Raw genomic sequence first — 18,289 nt, 5'->3', positions numbered from 1 at the left:
TCGCTTACTTAAAAAACACTCATTTGTTTTCCTGACAATAAAAAACAGAATATGCTCACTGCAGAAAACACAAACGGCACCAAGAAGGAAACAGTAACTCCCTAAATCCTACACCCAGCTGTGGCCACGGCTAATATTTTGGATATTTTCCCTCCCCGCCTCGAGGAAAAGTTTTTAAAGCTGAGCTTGGAGCGTGACGCCAAGTGAGAAGAGTTCAGCCTCTCGGCGTGGGGACAGTGATGTCATGCCAGTGGGGGCGGCGGGAAAGGGCTGCCTGTGCTCCCCCTTCACTCTCAGGGCACTCTGTGGGCTGGGCAGTAGGGAGCCAAGTCTAGGGTGCATTGGAGAGCCCAAAGCCACTGCCATGCTCTTTGCAAAACTCTGAGGCGCTTCCAGAAGTTTGGAGCTGGACACGTATTTTACTGATTTCTAAAAATCCTAAGTGGTTGCGGGGGGAGGAGAAGGGTGTTGCAGTGATGGGGTGTCTGCGCTGGAGACTCAGCCATGTGTGCCCTGATTCAGAGGAGGGAGCCTGCCAGGATGGGGGTGGGCAGGGAGCTTCTGGGGAAGAATCCATCCTGAGGGTGGAGAGCTACAGGGTAAGGGGGCCAGGCTCTCGGCGTTAGAGGGGTGTCCCTCCGCGTTGAATTGCAGCCCACCCCCAGGCTCCAGAGTCTGGGAGCAGCGAAGGAGCTGCCCTTATCTGGCAGGGGGGTAACCTGCCCCAGGGGATGGTCTCTGTGCAGCACTAAGGCTGTGGACATTCCTGGGTCTGGGTCCTGGCACGTTCTAGCAGGGGGTCCTGGAATTCCCAGGGCAGGTCTGTCTGGTGTGAGGTGTCCAGATGGCTTAAGGCCTGTGACCCTGAAGGCCAAGTGGGCTGGGAGGATGAGAGGCAGCCATCTTTAAAGGGAGCAGGAGCAGGGAGGGAAATGGAGCTTTTCCCCTGCCGGCCTGGGGCTGCTCCTGCCAATAGACGAGGCAGATGTGTACAACGATTTTAGTCCTTTAAAATTGTTTTTAAGAGGCAGCCTTGCTGTGTTGCCCAGGCTGGAGTGAGTGCAGTGGCGTGTTCGTAGCTCACTGCAGCCTCGAACTCCTGGGCTCAGGGGATCCTCCCACCTTGGCTTCCCAAGTAGCTGGGGCTACAGGTGTGTGCCACCATGTCCCATTAAGTTTTAAATTATTTATTTATTTATTTATTTAGAGACAGAATCTCACTCTGTCACCCAGGCTGGAGTGCAATGGCACCATCGTGGCTCACTGTAGCCTCAACATCCAGGGCTCTAGGGAGTTTACCGCTTCAGCCTCCCAAGCAGCTGGGACTATAGGCGTGGGCCAGCCCATCAGACTAATTTTCTTTTTCAAGTCCTCACATCTGAGATGAACATCCAGCTAATTTTAAAAAGTTTTATAGAGATGCAGTCTTGCTCTATTGACCAGGCTGGTCTTGAACTCCTGGACTCAAGCAACTCTCCCACTTCTGCCTCCCAAAGTGCTGGGATTACAGGTGGGAGCCACCACACCCAGCCTGATTATCACATATTTAACTGTGGGCCAGGCGCTGTGCTGAGTCTAAGTCTGCTAAGTCAAAGTAGCCTTTGCAACTGGTCTGACGGGGTAGGTATTTATCATCTCTGTTTTACAGAGGACTCAAAGGTAGATGTGGCAGATGCGGTCAGTGCCCCAATGTCCCTGCCACTGGGTGGTGACCTCAGGCCATTCCGCGTGTGCCTGTGGCTCCCTGCATCTCTCTGCAGGGCATGCTCTATGGCCCTCGGAGTGTGGGGCGTTAACGCCTCAAGAGGGATTCTCAGCCGGCAGGCGAGGGATGGGAGTTGTGTGAAGACCCCAGGTCGTTTGCTCCTTGATGAGACAGTTAGTTTTAATTGTGGTAAAAAAAACATATAGTATAAAATTTACCATCTGAACCATTTACAAGTTAACTGTTTGCACCCTGTCGTGTAATAGATCTTTAGAACTTTTCATCTAGCAAAACTGAAACTCTATACCCATTAAACAACAACTCCCCATTCCCTCTCCCCGCAGGCCCTGGCAACCACATTCTACTTTCTGGCTGTGAATTTGACACGTTAGGTACCTTGGATGCAGCACGTGTCCTTCTGCAACTGGCTTATTTCACTGAGCATAATGTCCTCAGTGTTCATCCATGTTGTAGCCTGTGTCTGAATTTCCCTATTTTTTTTGCTTGTTTGTTGGTTTTACTGAGGCAGAGTCTCGCTCTGTTGCCCAGGCTGGAGTGCAGTGGCATAAACTCAGCTCATTGCAACCTCAGCCTCCCGGATTCAAGCGATTCTCCTGCCTCACACTCCAAGTAGCTGGGATTACAGATGTCTGTCGCCACGCCTGGCTAATTTTTTGTGTGTTTTTAGTACAGATGGAGTTTCACCATGTTGGCCAGGCTGATCTCGAACTCCTGACCTCAGGTGATCCACCACCTGCCTCAGCCTCCCACAGTGCTGGGATTACAGGCATGAGCTAATGCACCCAGACAACTTCCCTCTTTTCAAATCTGAAAAATATTCCACTGTATGTATATACCGTATTTTCTTTAATCATCTGTTGATGGATATATTTTTTAATTTTTAATTTTCATGTGGTACAAAATATTTCATGTTCCCCATAAATATACACACCTACTAAATTTTTATGAGATATTTTGATGCTGGCATACAATGCATAATGATCACATCAGGGTAAATAGGGTATCCATCACTGGAAGCATTTTTCCTCTCTTTGTGTTACGAACAATCCAATTATATTCTTAGTTGTCTTTAAGTGTATAATAAATTATTGTTGACTGCAGTCACTCGGTTGTGCTATCAAATATTATATTTTATTTATTCTATATAACTATATTTTTGCACCCATTAACCATCCCCACTCTACCCCCACCCCACTACCCTTCCCAGCGTCTGGTAACCATCCTTCTATTCTCTATTACCATGAGCTCAACTGCTGTAATATTTAGTGCCCACAAATAAGTGAGGACATGTGAAAGTCTTCAGTGTATGTTCTTGGCACCATCTTTCTGTACCTGGCTTATTTCACTTAACATAATAACCTCCAGTTCCATTCATTTTGTTGCAAATGACAGGATCTCATTCTTTTTTATGGTTGAATAGTACTCCACTGTGCAGATGTACCACATTTTCTTTATCCATTCATCTGTTGATGGACACTTAGGTTACTTCCAAATCTTGGCTATTGTGAACAGAGCTGCAGCAGACATGGAAGTGCAGATATCCTTTCATGATACTGATTTCCTTTTTGAGAGGTATATTTTTAGCAGTGGGACTGCTGGATCATATGGTACTTCTATTTTTAGTTTTTTGAGGAACCTCCAAACCGTTCTCCCTAGTGGCTGTACTAATTTACATTCCCACCAACAGTGTACAAGTTTCCCTCTTTTCCATATCCCTGCCAGCATTTGTTATTGCCTGTCTTTTGGATAAAAACCATTTTAACTGGGGTGAGATGACAACTCATTGTAGTTTTGATTTGCATCTCTCTGATGGTCTGTGATGTTGAGCACCTTTCCATATGCCTGTTTGCCATCTGTATGTTTCCTTTTGAGAAGTGTCTTCAGATCTTTTGCCCATTTTTGGTTGGATTGTTAGATTTTTTTCTAAAGACTGGTTTGAGCTCCTTGTATGTTCTGGCTGTTAATTCCTTGTCAGATGGGTAGTTTGCAGATATTTTCTCCCATTCTGTGGGTTGTTTCTTTACTTTTTTGATTCTTTCCTTTGCTGTGCAGAAGCTTTTTAACTTGATGTGATTTGTTCATGTTTGCTGTGGTTGTCTGTGCTTGTGGGGTATTACTCAAGAAATCTTTGCCCAGTCCAATGTCCTGGAGAATTTTTTTCCCAATGTTTTCTTGGAATAGTGTCATAGTTTCAGGTCTGAGATTTAAGTCTTTAACATGCTTTGATTTGATTGTTGCGTATGGCAAGAGATAGGGGTCTAGTTTCATTCTTCTGCATATGGGTGTCTACTTTTCCCAGCACTGTTTATTGAAGAGACTGTTTTTTCCTCAATGTATGTTCTTAGCACCTTTGTAAGAAATGATTTCACTGTAGATGTACGTTTTTTTCCCTGGCTTCTCTATTGTTTTCCATTGGTCTATGTGTCAGTCTTTATGCCAGTGCTATGCTGTTTTGGTTACTATAGCTCTGTAATATAACTGGAAGTCAGGTAATGTGATTCCTCCAGTTTTGTTCTTTTTGCTCAGGAGATCTTTGGCTACCCTGGGTCTTTGTGGTTCCATATATATTTTAGGATTTTTTTTCTATTTCTGTGAAGAATATCATTGGTATTTTGATAGGGACTGTATTGAATCTGTAGATTGCTTGGGGTAGTATGAACATTTTAACAATATTGCTTATGTCAATCGATGAACATGGAATATCTTTTTATTTTTTGGTATCTTCTTTAATTACTTTCATTAAGATTTTGTAGTTTTTAATCGTAGAGATCTTTTACTTCTTTGGCTAATTCCTAGGTATTTTATTTCATTGGTAACTATTGTAAGTGGAATTACTTTCTGGATTTGTTTTTCAGATTGTTTGCTGTGGCATACAGAAATGCTACTAATTTTCGTATGTTGATTTTGTATCCTGAAACTTTACTGAATTTATCAATTCTAATAGTTTTTGTTGCTGGATATTTATTTTTTTAAACATTTAATTATTATTATTTTTAAAATAGAGATAGGGGTCTCACTGTATTGCCCAGGCTGGTCTCCAATTCCTGAGCTAGAGCGGTCCTCCAGCCTTGGCCTCCCAAAGTGCTGGGATTACAGGTGTGAGCCACCACACCTGGCCTGATGATGGATATTTAGTTTGCTTCCACCTCATGACTATTGTGAATAATGCTGCAATGTACATAGGTATGGAAACATCTCTTCAGCATCCTATTTTTAATTATTTTAGATATATACCTAGAAATGGGGTTGCTGGATCATATAGTAGTTTTATTTTTAATGAATTCCCCACCTGTGTTTCCTGGAATCACAACCCAAATAAACTATATGCACCAAGTCTTGGTCTCAGTATGTGCATCTGGCAGGAACCTAAGCTTAAGCCTGTCACTTGCTTCAGGTTACTCAGTCAATAAGTGGCTCTTCTGAACATCTATTGCTGTAAAATGAACTGCCCCCAAATCCAGTGGCTTAAAACAACACTTTGCAATTACTTCTGCTTTTGCGGATTGATGGGATTCAGCTAGGGGGCTTTCACTTGGGGTCTGCCATGGGTACAGTCAGGTGTTGGTTGGGGCTGGAGGGTCTGAAGGCTTGACTGGACTGGAGGCCTGCAATGGCTCACTTGCACACTGGCCATTGATGGCAGGAAGCTCAACTGGGGCAGTCAGCCAGAGCTTCTGTAAGGGGTCTCTTCATGTAATGAGGGCTTCCTTACAATATGGTGGCTGAGTTCTGAGAGTAGAGTCTCAAGAACAAACATTCCAAGAGATAGGAACAGGAAACTGTTAAGGACCCTGCCTTTAAATGGCAGTATCACTTCTGCCATATGCATTTTAGAGTGGGGTGAAGAAATGGACCCCCTGGTGGGGGCAGGGCAAGGACATGCTGCAGAAGAGCATGTGGAAAGGGAGAGATTTTTGTGGCCATCTTTGGAAAACAGTTGGCCATGGTGACAAGGCCAGTATTCAGACCCGGGCAGTCTGACTTGAGCAACTAATTGCAACCTCTATACCACCTCCACTTAAGAGACACATTCTGAGAATTCTTGACATTTCTAAGGGGCTGGAGAGCTAGCAATAATGGCAAACCTAAGAAATGCTGTTTTTGTTTATTACGACCTCTTTTTAATGTCCAGACTGATGTGGTCTGGTGAATTACAGGTCGCAAGCAGATTCCAAAATGTAGAGACAGTAACCTTGATGTTGACTTTTGGAAAATTATAGAGCAGAGCATGACATAACTCATTTGTGAACAGCAGGGAAAAAAAATGCAGTGATGGTGAGGTGGGACAGCTTGGTGGGGAGGAGCTGTGCCCAGCTGTGGTGGGTGGCATAATGGCCCCCTGGAGCCATCAGGTCCTAATCCTTGGAGCCTATAAATGTTACTCTGTAAGAAAGATGGGTCTTTGCAGAAGTGAATAAGAATCTTGTGATAAGAGATTATCCTGGACTGTCCTGGGGGCCCTAAATGCCATCACAAGTGTCCACTTAAGACAGAGGTAGACTTGACTCACACACAGAGAAGAAAGCCATGTGAAGACAAAGCAGAGAAGGATTTGAAGATACCGGATGTGAGAATTAGAGTGACATGGACATAAGCCAAGGAATGCCGTTGTTCCCAGAAGCTGGAAAAGGAAAGAAACAGTTTCTCCCCTAAAGCCTCCACAGCCCCGCTGATGGATTGATTTCTGTTTGGTGGCACTGATTTCAGACTTCGGGTCTCCACGACTGCGAGAGAATAAATATCTGTGTTTTTTCTTTTTTTGAGATGAGCTTTTGCTCGTGTTGCCCAGGCTGGGGTGCAATGGCTCAGTCTTGGCTTACTGCAACCTCCGCCTCCCAGGTTCAAGTGAGTCTTCTGCCTTAGCATCCTTAGTAGCTGGGATTACAGGCATGCGCCACCACACCCAGCTAATTTTGTATTTTTAGTAGGGACGTCGTTTCCCTATGTTGGTCAGGCTGGTCTCGAACTCCCGACCTCAGTTGATCTGCCTGCCTTGGCCTCCCAAAATGCTTATATTACAGGCATGAGCCATCGTGCCCGGCCTAATTTCTGTTGTTTGAGACAAAAAGTTCATGGTAATTATAGCAGCCACAGGAAATGAATACACAAACCAACTTCTTTTTAGACAGTACTGGAGACTAGGGTAAATACATTTGTGTCCGGCCAGCATTTTTTGTTGCTGTTTTTTTTTGTTTGTTTTATTTTATTTTATTTTTTTCTGAGACAGGTTCTTGCTATGTTGCTTATACTGATCTCAAACACCCATGCCCCAGTGATCCTTCAGTCTCAGCCCCTTGAGTAGCTGGGACTACACGCATAAGCCACCACCCCCCGATAGCATTTTAATAAAGGATTGGCAAACTGTCTGGTAACGATGGTGTTTTTTGGGGGGGATTTATGGCAGGTTGCACAACTATCTGCAGGGTGTCTGCCATCAAGGAGTCTGTTGCCCTGGCAGTCATGGAGTCTACAGAGGAGGACCAAAGGGCTCTGCCGGGGGCTCTGCCCCAGCCAATCAACGTTCAGCCCACCTTCTAGATGGAGATGGTAAGAAAGTACAGCATCGAATGTGCAGGTAACACACGTTGGGGGGAACCGTGGAAGTGGAGCCAAACGGAGATGAAAGTGATTTTGATAGTTTGGAACTTCAGAGTAAAGCCAAGATCAGTTGATAACAGAGAAAGTTAAGTTCTAAAGAGAAATCTGGTGCCCAAGCATAGAACCAGTTGAGGAGGTCTGGGAGTTCTGGGCAGTGTGTGTGAAAGGAACTCAGGGTTTCAGTAGTCACCAGCGTGGTACAGTTTTTGTAAAGGGAACCTAATTTGGGGCACTGTGTGGGATGATAGTGTCCAGTTCATAGAAGCAGATGGCCCTGGGGTGATATCATGGCTGGTTAGAGCATACTGAACTACTTTGCTTCATTTTTCATACCCGACCCCTTTTGAAAATGTGTAGCAGGACAATACCGGATCAGGAAACCAAGTGTGCTGACTCTGTCACTGTCTGCCCCTCCATGTCATTCTCTGACCTCCTCTACTTTGACCCCAGGAGGCTGACCTCTCTGGACATTATTGCCCAGAATAGTAGCTAGCTAATGCTATGGAACAAATAATCCGGTGGAACAAAACACAGTGGCCTAAAGCAACAGTCATCACTTAATGTCTCACAGTTTCTGTGGATTGGGAATCCAAGAGTGGCTTCTGGTTCATGAGGTTGGCATCAAGATGCAGCTGGGTTTGCAGTCACCTGAAGGCGCAACTGAGGCTGGAGATGGCTCCCACCATGGAGGATGAGTTCATGTGGCTGTCGGCAGGAGGCCTTAGTTTTTCACCTTCTAGACCCCTGCACAAGGCTACTTGAGCATCCTCACAACATGGCAGCAGACTCTCCCCATAGCGAGTGATTCAAGAGAGAGCAAGATGGAAGCCACAGTGTCTATTATGACCTGGTCATAGTCTGTCATTTCCACAAAGGACAACAGAGGTCAGCCTTATTTAATGTGAGACGGCTTGCCAGGAGGTGGGGTGCATCTGGAAGTTTGGCTGCTACAGGAACAGTGGGAGGGGAGGTGCTGTGGCCAAAAGAAAATCAGGGCAGACCAGAGCTGGAGGGTGTGATGAAATCTGCCCCAACTCAGATTGGCCACTTTCGAGCCCCAGTTCCAGGATGGAGAGCCTCATGTGCTGGGAGGGAAGAAAGGCCTCCTTTGAGCCCTGCCAGGATCGTGTTACAGTCTCCACAGAGCAAGAGTATAGCGTCAGGGTCATGCATTATGAAGACAGGAGCCGTGGAACCTCCGGCAGGAGACAGTGGCTTCCATTGAGGAAATATGACATAAGGAACCCACAAGTCCACAGCCACTCTGGAGACAATAACCATTCATTTCAAGAGGGCGCAGGTGGCGTTATGGAGAGGCTAGGGACACATCCTACCCACCGTGGTCTCAGAGATGGTGCTAAGAGAGAAAGGTTGCTGGGATTTGTCTGAAAAGGTCAGTTATTAAAACTGACCTTCTGGCTGGGCACGGTGGCTTACGCCTATAATCCCAGCACTTTGGGAGGCCAAGGTAGGCAGATCACTTGCAGCCAGAAGTTCAAGATCACCCTGGCCAACATGGTGAAACACATCTCTAATAAAAATAGAAAAATTAGCTGGATGTGGTGGCATGTGCCTATAATTCCAGCTACTCGGGAGGCTGAGGCAGGAGAATCATTTGAACCCAGGAGGCAGAGGTTGCAGTGAGCTGAGATCACACCCCTGCACTCCTGCCTGGACAACAGAGCAAGACTCTATCTCAAAATAAATACGTAAATAAAATTAAAAACAGTTTCTTAAAAACACAGTGGCTTCTGTCTTCATCCAGTTTGTTCTTGCTCAGGCCAAGGTGGTGCTTTCCTGGTCCGTTTTCCGAGTTTATCCTTTTTCTGAGGGTTTGAGCATGGTTTGTTTGAAACAGTCATGTGGGCCTCTGTCTGTTTCCCTGATGTTTGTCTCTGAAATCTTGTGTCCAGCAGAGCGCTGGTTGACATCCTGTCCCAGAAGCAGAGAGCACTGTGTGTGGGTCTAGCCATTTGTCTGCTGGTAGGGGACTGGGGGGTGGGCTTGGGCCTTGCAGTTGAGCACAATCCCACCCCCCCACCACTGGGCCCTGGGGCTGGCCTTCTTGGTGTCATACCGGAATTATTATTTATTTATTTATTTATTTATTTTTGAGACGAAGTTTCTCTCTTGTTCTCCTGGCTGGAGTGCAATGGCGTGATCTCAGCTCACTGCAACCTCTGCCTCCCGGGTTCAAGTGATTCTCCTGCCTCAGTCTCCAGAGCAGCTAGAATTACAGGGATGTGCCAACATACCTGGCTAATTTTGTATTTTTAGTAGAGATGGAGGTTTCTCCATGTTGGTCAGGCTAGTCTCAAACTCCTGACCTCAGGTGATCTGCCTGCCTCAGCCTCCCAAAGTGCTGGGATTACAGGTGTAAGCCCCGCGCCCGGCTCCATACCTGGAATTATTATCAGTGAAGTACTACTGTGCCACCATGTCTTACAGCCAGGATGCAAAAAGCACAGAAAAGTCCCCTAAGAAGGACTTCCCTTGGAAGATGCTTGCCAACTACCAGGTTCCCCAAGACAGAAGGCACACATGGGTAGACCTGGGTGTTCCTGATGGAAGTGCCCACGAAGAACTGCTCTGGGAAAGAAGGACCCTGCTGATCCAAAGCTTACAAATCGTAGTTCCATATAGAAGGCCCTGTGGAACATTTGTCAAAGCCTTTGGGGACTGGCTGGCATTTCCACCTAAGCTCGGCTGCTTACAGATGGTGTGACCTTTGTGAGTTAATTTGTGTCTTTGTTGAATGGCTGGCTGGCATTCCGTGGCCTTCGAGTGCCTCCTTCCCCCTCCAACAGCCCTCCAGTTTCCTTTTGGGGAACCACCTGTCCTCTCCCTGACTTGGATGTCATCAAGGAGGTCACTGGAGCGGATATCTGTGGGAAATGCAATTGACTCAAAGCCAACCCAAGCTTGCTCCATATCTTTATCTACCTGAATGTTTGGGGTCTGGAACAGCTCTGAGTGAGCAGAATTTCCTATAAATGAAATCATATTTTAGTTGCAGGGGGACGTTTGTTGTTTAAAGGGAACTAGTTGAAAATATTTATAAAACAAAAAAAAATCATGTAGCTGTGCATGTAATGACTCCCCAATTTCTGCACTAAATTTGCACTTTCTGGTTGGGTGGTAGACTCTCCAAGCATCTGCACTGAGTGTGCCTTCGGTTTGCCCCTCCTCCCCGCTCCCCTCCCAGCCTTGACTGCTCTCTGTCTGCTCTGGGTCCCGGGATGCAGGGCTCTGGAGCCTGGAGCACTGGGCTCCCGTGTCATCTAGTTTCCAATTGGGTTCGCTCCATGGGATGGTGTGTAGAAGACAGGAGGGGAGGGAGTCTGGTTATCCTTTCGGGTTCCCTGTGGGTTCAGGGAGCTCTCATTGCCACTTCCCTCTTGGCTTCCTATAATTACTTCTTCACTTTTAGGAATCATCCCCTGATGTTGCTGGCCACAGGTTTCGGAATTAGCCTGCACTGATTTCCTAAATCCTATCTGTGCCTTTGTAAATAGTCTCTTTATTCAACTCCCCTCAAACTGCCCAGTCTGAGCGTGCCACCTGCGTCGCCAGGGACCCTGGAAGACGCGATTTTCAAAATTTGATTTTGTACAATGTCTTCAAAAGCATCTCGGCGTTCTCTTTCTCTTTTGAAGACGCCAGGAAAGATTTAGGATCTGTGTGTTCGATGGAATTGCTATTGTTTGAACTTTAAAAACCAGAGCTGACCTTTGGAGAAGAGGAGAAGGGTAGCTTTGTGTCTTTCTTCAGTGCAAGACTCAACTGAGATTTAAAAGTCACTGCTGCTGGACCAAATTGAAGATAGTTTCCTCCCCAAGGGGGATAGTCTGGAAAGCTCAGAGTAAGTTACAACAGGACTGGAGAGAGACGGTGCAGTGTCTGCGCTGTTCTCACTCCTGCGAGCCTCACATGAAAGCCAGACCAAGGGTGGCGGGCTGGAGGAAAGAAATCAGGACAGCAGGATGGCAAGGTCCCTGCTTTCAGAGGGGTCCTGGGATAGGGTTCTGGGGAGGGGAATGCGTTCCAGAATCCGCTGACAATTACAAAGAAAAGAAGCAAGTCAACAAGATAAATACTGGTAGAACGTCCAGTGGACTTTTCGTGGCTGCCTTACCAGGACGCTGTCCCCGCTCAGTGTAGAAGCTATTCAGGGACGGGAAGAGGTTCTTGAGGGTGCGTGGATAGGAGTGGGTTGCGGGACAGTGTGCAAGTATGAGCTCGCTTTTGTGGAAGGGGGAGTGGAGTCTGTATTTAGAGCGCATAAACGTGTGAGCTGGAGGGGAGATGTATTTGGTCACATGTGAGGTATAGCAGCGAGCAGGGACAAGGGAGAGAAGCAGATACCTAGAGACAAAGAGAACTGGCTGTGAGAACCTGCATGGAGTCCCTTGTTCTTATCAGGGGCCCCACAGCCCTTTGATAAATCTCTCTTTGTCTCCTGGGCTGGCCTGAAGCGGGTGAGTTATTTGCCCCGTTCAGAACCCTGAGACATTTAGCGTTGCCATGATCACGCTCATTTTCCAGATGCAGAAACTAAGGCTGAGAGAAGCCACGCCACTTGGAAGTAAATGGTGAAGTTGAAATTCAAACCCAGGTCACCTGAGCTGAATATTCATATTTGCCACGTTGCTGGAGCGGGGTGCTTCCAGGAGTCACTTGGGGGTGACTCTGAGGCCCCCGACTGTCTGTCAGGACATCAGCAGAAAACAGTGGCACCCCAGGGGATTTCAAAAGAGATTTTCTTAATAGGGGGGCTGCTCTCCGTCTGAGTTTAGGGAACCAAGAGGTGTTGAGGCACGCAGGTACCAGCAGCAGTGGGGAGCTGCTGCGCCTTCCACTGGAAGGCTGTGGAAGATGTTTCCAGCTGCTGGGGAGAAGGGCAGCGTGGAGGAGGGCCACCGACTGGAGCCCCTGCCAGAACCACAGGGAGGGAGGGAGAGAAGAATGGGGGGATAAATACTCTGCACTCTGCCTCCCCCCTGCCTCCCCCCGGCCCCGCCCACATCTCCTGCCACTGTCAGCTATTGGCTGGATCCACCAGGAAGTGGAGGACCAAGGCAGTGGGGTCCCTGGGGCTCAGCCTTCCAGGGGTCAGGGCGGGGCAGGGAAAGTTCTGGAAGCAGATGGAAATACTCCAACCAGCACGGAGTCCAGCTGAGTCCTAAGTGCCTTGTGAGCAGGACCGGGGGAGGCAGATGTGGACAACGGGGCTTCCTGGAGAAGCAGCTGATTGGAGTCAGGGAGGGGCTGCCCCAAGGGAGGCGTCCTCCTGGCTCGTCCCCTGGAGGTGGTGTCCCTCTATGCCACCCACCCCTTCCCCCCCTTGCCCCTTTCTCCCACTTTTTCGTCTCCATAGAGTCTACTTTCTCTTTTCCCACAAAATGAAAACCATGGAGGGAAAGAGTGGCAGGGGGCACTGCAGGGGTCTCCCCTCACCCCAAACTCCACCCCCTCCCTGCACCTAACAGGCACGGGACACACGTGTGCTACACGTATTGCACGTATAATTATTTATTTATTTTTAGAGACAGGGTCTTGCTCTGTCACCCAGGCTGGAGGGCAGTAGTACAATCATAGCTCACTGCAGCCTTGAACTCCTGGGTTTGAGTGATCCTCTGCCTCAGCCTCCCGATTAGCTGGGACTACAAGTGTGTGCCACTGCATCTGGATAATTGTCTGTTTACTGTAGAGACAAGACCTTGCGATGTTTCCTAGGCTGGGGTTGAACTCCTGAGCCCAAATGGTCCTTCTGCCTCAGTCTCCTAAAGCGCTGGGATTGCAGGCGTGAGCCATCGTGCCCAGCCTTTGCACATGTGAGTGAAGCAGGGGGGTGAGACGAAAGCTGGGAGAGACTTGGGATGGCAGCTCTGAGACAAGGATCTGGGCGCAGGAGTTTTATGTGTCAGGTGATTCCCAGAGGCACAAGGGAGGGGACAGAGAAGGGGGACAGAGAGGGTGGAGTCAGCAGTGACTGCATTAACAGCCTGTTACTCGTGTGGGCGCCTGGACTCGATTCTGTTGGAATCACCTGAGGACCGAAGCCAAACTTACTGGTGAGGTTTGCTGTGGACAGCATTAAACCCTCACCAGTTCTGGGCTGTTCTAAAGACAGTAGGAGCCATGGCACACCTTTGTACCCATCACTGGGGGGTTGCAGGGTGGGGGAAGGCTGGTGCCAGGGGCCCCAATTAGGGGAGAGCCTGAATGAACCCTTTGGCTGTACTTAGAGGGGTGAGGAACCTTCAGAAAGGCTGGAGGCTGCGCACACGTCACCGTGAGTGCCCGTGAGCCTGGAAGTGACTGCTGCTTGCTGGACACGCTGGAGTCCTGCAGGGTCAGCTGAGCAGCTCCTGTCTCCTTGGCTGTCCAGCCAGCCTGGCAGCCTCCTGGGCCCTCCGATGACTTGATCCCAGTGCCTGGTGGAGGAAGGGAGGCGGCGGGCCCTTCAGGCTGGGCACACAGACCAGCCTTTGTGCCATGTGGCCTACAGGAGGTGTAGGCTGTCTGCACGCTCAGCACGGCTGGGCCTCAACACAGGCTTTCTTTGTGGTGCCCAGAAGCCAGGAGGTGCGGGGGTGGGACATGGTGGCAGGAGGCGCAGGAGCAGGTTTCCCCAGGAGCAGCCACGTTGTGACGTGTTGGAGTGACCGCCCCGAAAGAGACTTGGGGTAATGTAGCAGCCTGGGCCAAGGGGCACCATCAGCTTCTGGGGCAGTGGGGGTGGAAAGTTCCTATAGCAGGTTCCCTCTGGCCGGCACTGGGATTCCACACAGCAGGCAGATACCACCTCCCACAAGCAGCCCTCCAAGTCCACCTGCCCGGCTTGAGCGTAAGCCCCTTCTGACTCGAATTCTTGCTAATTAAAGCTGCCCAACAACTCAGAGCCTTTGGAACCTGCCACTGGGTCTTACACATCTCAGGAGCCAGGGTTTCAAATGCACAAGCATGAATGTTTGTAAGGTTTGTTGTGGCGAGATTCCTGGTCAACTGAAAGGGTCTGTGTGGGTCCATGGCGTCTTAAGGTCCAGACCAGCTCCTTCTTCACTGTTTTCCTGGCCTCATCCCCTGCTCTGTAATTTGCTCAGATGGTCCTGCCAGACAGGCCAGCCTCATGGGCTTGTGACCTGTGGAATCACATGAGTCCCATGCCCAGATGAGTCCTTGCACTTGGCTTCACACTCTGCTGTTACTATGTTGAAATTCTTGAAGAAGGAGCCCACATTTTCATTTTGCACTGAACCCCACAAAAATGTAGTCAGTCCTGCCTCAGGGCTCAGGGAGGGGACAGGAGAGCTCTCAGTCATAGCTTAAGAGAGTCCTTAGCTCACCTCTCTAACCACTCCGTCACCATGGGGTAGGGGGGCTAAGTGACAGTCTCTTTTTTCTTTTTCTGTTTGAGACAGAGTCTTGCTCTGTTGCCCAGGCTTGAGTACAATCGTGTAATCTCAGCTCACTGCAACCTTTACCTCCCAGGTGCAAGCAATTTTCCTGCCTCGCCTCCTGGGTAGCTAACATTACAGGTGCTCACCACCACACCCAGGCTAATTTTTACATTTTTAGTAAAGACGGGTTTCACCATGTTGGCCAGGCTGGTCTCAAACTCCTGATCTCAGGTGATTCTCCTGCTTTGGCCTCCCAAAGTGCTGGGATTACAGGTGTGAGCCACTGCCCCCCGCGAAAGTGACAGTCTCTTAAGAACTTTGTAGGCCGGGTGCGGTGGCTCATGCCTGTAATCCAAGCACTTTGGAGGTCAAGGCGGGCAGATCTGAGGTCGGGAGTTCGAGACCAGCCTCACCAACATGGTGAAACTCCAGGTATTAATTTTATATTAAAAAATAGTAATTAAAAAAAAAAGAACTTTGTGGACATCAACTTACTCTGAAACCTCTTGCACAATCATTTTTAAAAAAGAATTGCTTCATTAAAATTATATACATTTATTTTGAAATTTTAAACAATGTGGAAAAATGTAGAAGAAAGTGAAGAAAAGATTATTCATATTCATTATGGAGAAATTGCTGTTATAAACATTTTGGTGAACTTTACTATGGTGCTCTGTGTATGTGTGCATTTATATATATTTATATTTACACACATATATGTGTATCTATACATATTTACCTACATATAATTTTATGTAAATGGGATCATAATGTGTGTGTGTATGTGTGTATATATATATATGTGTGTGTGTGTGTGTGTGTGTGTGTATATATATATATATATATATATATATATGGGGCAGTTTTGGGCAGTTCAAAGTCCAGGACCTATGGATTTACCTCACTAAGTCTGACAGTTGCATGGAATTTCATTGCACTTTAAACTGTCGTAAATGACTGACCCAGCCCCCTGTAGCTGCATGTGGCTGCAGATGTCACATATTCACTCTTAAAAACGAGGCCATGGTGTCTGGGCTCGGTGGCTCATGCCTATAATCCTAGCGCTCTGGGAGGCCAAGGCAGGCATATCACCTGAGGTCAAAAGTTCAAGACCAGCCTGGCTAACATGGCGAAAACCCTTCTCTACTAAAAAGACAAAAATGAATCAGGTGTTTTGGCGGACACCTGTAATCCCAGCTACTCAAGAGGCTGAGGCTAGAGAATCGCTTGAACCCGGGAGGTAGAGGTTACAGTGAGCCAAGATTGTGCCATTGCACTCTAACCTGGGTGACAGAGAAAGACTCCATCTCAAAAAAAAAAAAAACAAAAAACAAAATTGAGGCCATGGTGAACGTTCCTACGGATGCACCTTTGGTGGGAAGGGCAGTCCTAGGTTTCCTGGTCCCTTATTTATAACGGAGGGACTGAAACATTCAGAAGCCCCAAGCAGTGAGCAGTTAGATGCGGGCATATTTTGACCCCTGGGGTTGAAGTGGTTGTTCCCAAAACTGACTGTGTTTTCACTCTCTGAGGCACGTGTTGGATATCCCAACCCAAAGCTCCGGGGCCCAGTCACCCTGCTGCCCTCTGCACAGGCCCCAGAGACTTGTTCCTTTAAAAAAAAATTTTTTTTGTACAGATAGGGTCTTGCAATGCTGCCCAGGCTGGCCTTGAACTCCTGGGCTCAAGTGATCCTCCTGCCTCAGCCTCCCGAAGCGCTGGGAATACAGGCATGAGCCGCCAAGCCCAGCTGATTTGCTTCTTTGAATCAGTTCCTAGCAGACCTACTTGTGCTTTCCTCCTTCGCCCCTGGCCCTGGGTGTCCTCTGTGAGAAGGGACAATGACAGCGCTGTGCTCTGAGGAGCTGGCTTAGTTGCCTGTCACTTGGATGATGGCTCGTGCCGTGGCTTTGGACGTCTCCATCAGCACCGCGTCCCCTGCCTTGCAGCATCTGATATAATGGTAGGTGCCCAACAAGTATCTTTGCGTTGGATGATAAGTACTCTCACATCCTTTTTAAAAAAATTTCCCTTCAACATTTTATTATAAACATTTTCAAATACACAGAAAAGTTGAATGCGTTTTCCAGTGAACATGCACATGCGCACCCCCTGGATGGCATTTTACTGTATTTCTTCATCACACAGCTCTCCATCTACCCATAGTTCATCTTCCTGTTTTCTACCTTTCAAGGGGAGCTGCAAACCTCAGTACGCTTCACTCCCAAAGGCTTCCACGCGTGTATCATTAAGTAGCATTCAGGAATGCCTTTCTAGTTAATTTTAGGTAAAATTTACATAGAGTGAAATGTTCCAGTCATAAGTAAGTGCACCACTTGCTGAGTTGTGACAAATGCAGACATCTGTTAAATCAGACTCCTCCCAAGGGAAAGATGTTCCGGTCCCCCAGAAGGTTCCTTCTTGTCCTTCGTCAGTCAGGTCACTGCCCCCAGCGGCAGCCACCTTTCAGGTTTTTATTTCGTTGTAGATGAGTGTTGCCTGTTGTAAAACTTCTTAGAAATGATTCATACTGCACATGCGCGTCTGAGTCTGGCTTCTTTCCCTCCCTGTAGATATTCCGAAAATTGTCCTCGTTGCTGTGGGTGTCGGTAGTTTTGTCCCCTGCTGTTGCTAAGCGGCGCCCCCCGTGTGCATGTACCCATCACGGAGTACCTCCCACTCTCTACCACTGAACACACATTAAAACACCCTTATATACAATCGCTCACTTGACTCAATTTGCCTGAGGCCCCACTGCCAATTCGAGGGCAGTCAGGATTTGTCTCTATGTTTCCAGGCAGGGAACCCACGCAAAGGTCAGCAATGTCGACCTGCCCAATCTCACTGGCCCTCCAGCCACCTCTGCTCCCTCCGCCGCCAGCCCCAGCCAGTGCTCAGGAATTCCTGATGGTGGTGGGTTCGCTGGCCGCCTCGGCTTCCTCACCTGTGTTCCCCCTTCAATTCACCACAGGCTGGCTTTGGCGTCCTCTTCCCGTCTTATCAGTCCTCCCTGCAACACTCAGTGAGGTCAGCCACCCCTCCTCACAGATCCTCCCCTCTGCGGCCCTCTGTGCCCACCCGCCTGCCTCCATGGCTGCTGCTGTCCCTCCTCTGTGACCATCAGTGTCGAGGGTCTTCAAGGCCTGGTTCTGGACAGCTGTCTCTGCTCTCTGAACTCTCAGTCCCTACAAGGTTGCACCAGGAACCATGGCTTTAAATTTCATCCACGTGCTGGTAACGCCGCAGCCAGACCTTCCCTTAATTCTGGAAGCTCCAGGCTTGCATAACTGTAATTTCCACTTTGGGCTCAAATGATCCTCCTAAACAGCACCAGAAACAGAAGCCGTGGGTCCCCTCTCTAATCTGATCCTGCCCCGCCCCCCCAGTCCCAGTAAGTGGTCCCGTGAACCCAGATGTAGCTCAAGCCTGAAGCCTGGGGGTCATTCTTGATTTCTCCTATGACATTATCTCCTACATCCAATATATTACCAATGCACAGGGCATCCATCTCCAAATCACATGTTTTTTTTTTTTTTTTTTTTTTTTTTTTTTTTTTTTTTTT

General features: G+C 48.1%; 1 long non-coding RNA gene across 1 annotated transcript in view; it reads left to right on the top strand.

Annotated features, from left to right (window-relative positions):
• Positions 1 to 3,842: 3,842 nt before the first annotated feature.
• Positions 3,843 to 18,289, top strand: part of LOC116530106 — a 17,244-nt gene continuing 2,797 nt past the window's right edge. The window contains exons 1-2 of the long non-coding RNA XR_004259838.1: positions 3,843 to 4,106; positions 5,635 to 5,642. This is a non-coding gene — a long non-coding RNA (uncharacterized LOC116530106). The remainder of the gene's footprint in view (positions 4,107 to 5,634; positions 5,643 to 18,289) is intronic.

This window comes from Sapajus apella, unplaced genomic scaffold (genome assembly GCF_009761245.1).
Source record: "Sapajus apella isolate SASKATOON/1434 unplaced genomic scaffold, GSC_monkey_1.0 scaffold65, whole genome shotgun sequence".
In the NCBI taxonomy this organism is placed as follows: Eukaryota; Metazoa; Chordata; class Mammalia; order Primates; family Cebidae; genus Sapajus; species Sapajus apella.
Note: the sequence above shows the minus strand (reverse complement) of the source record. Positions and strands in the feature narration are given on the sequence as shown.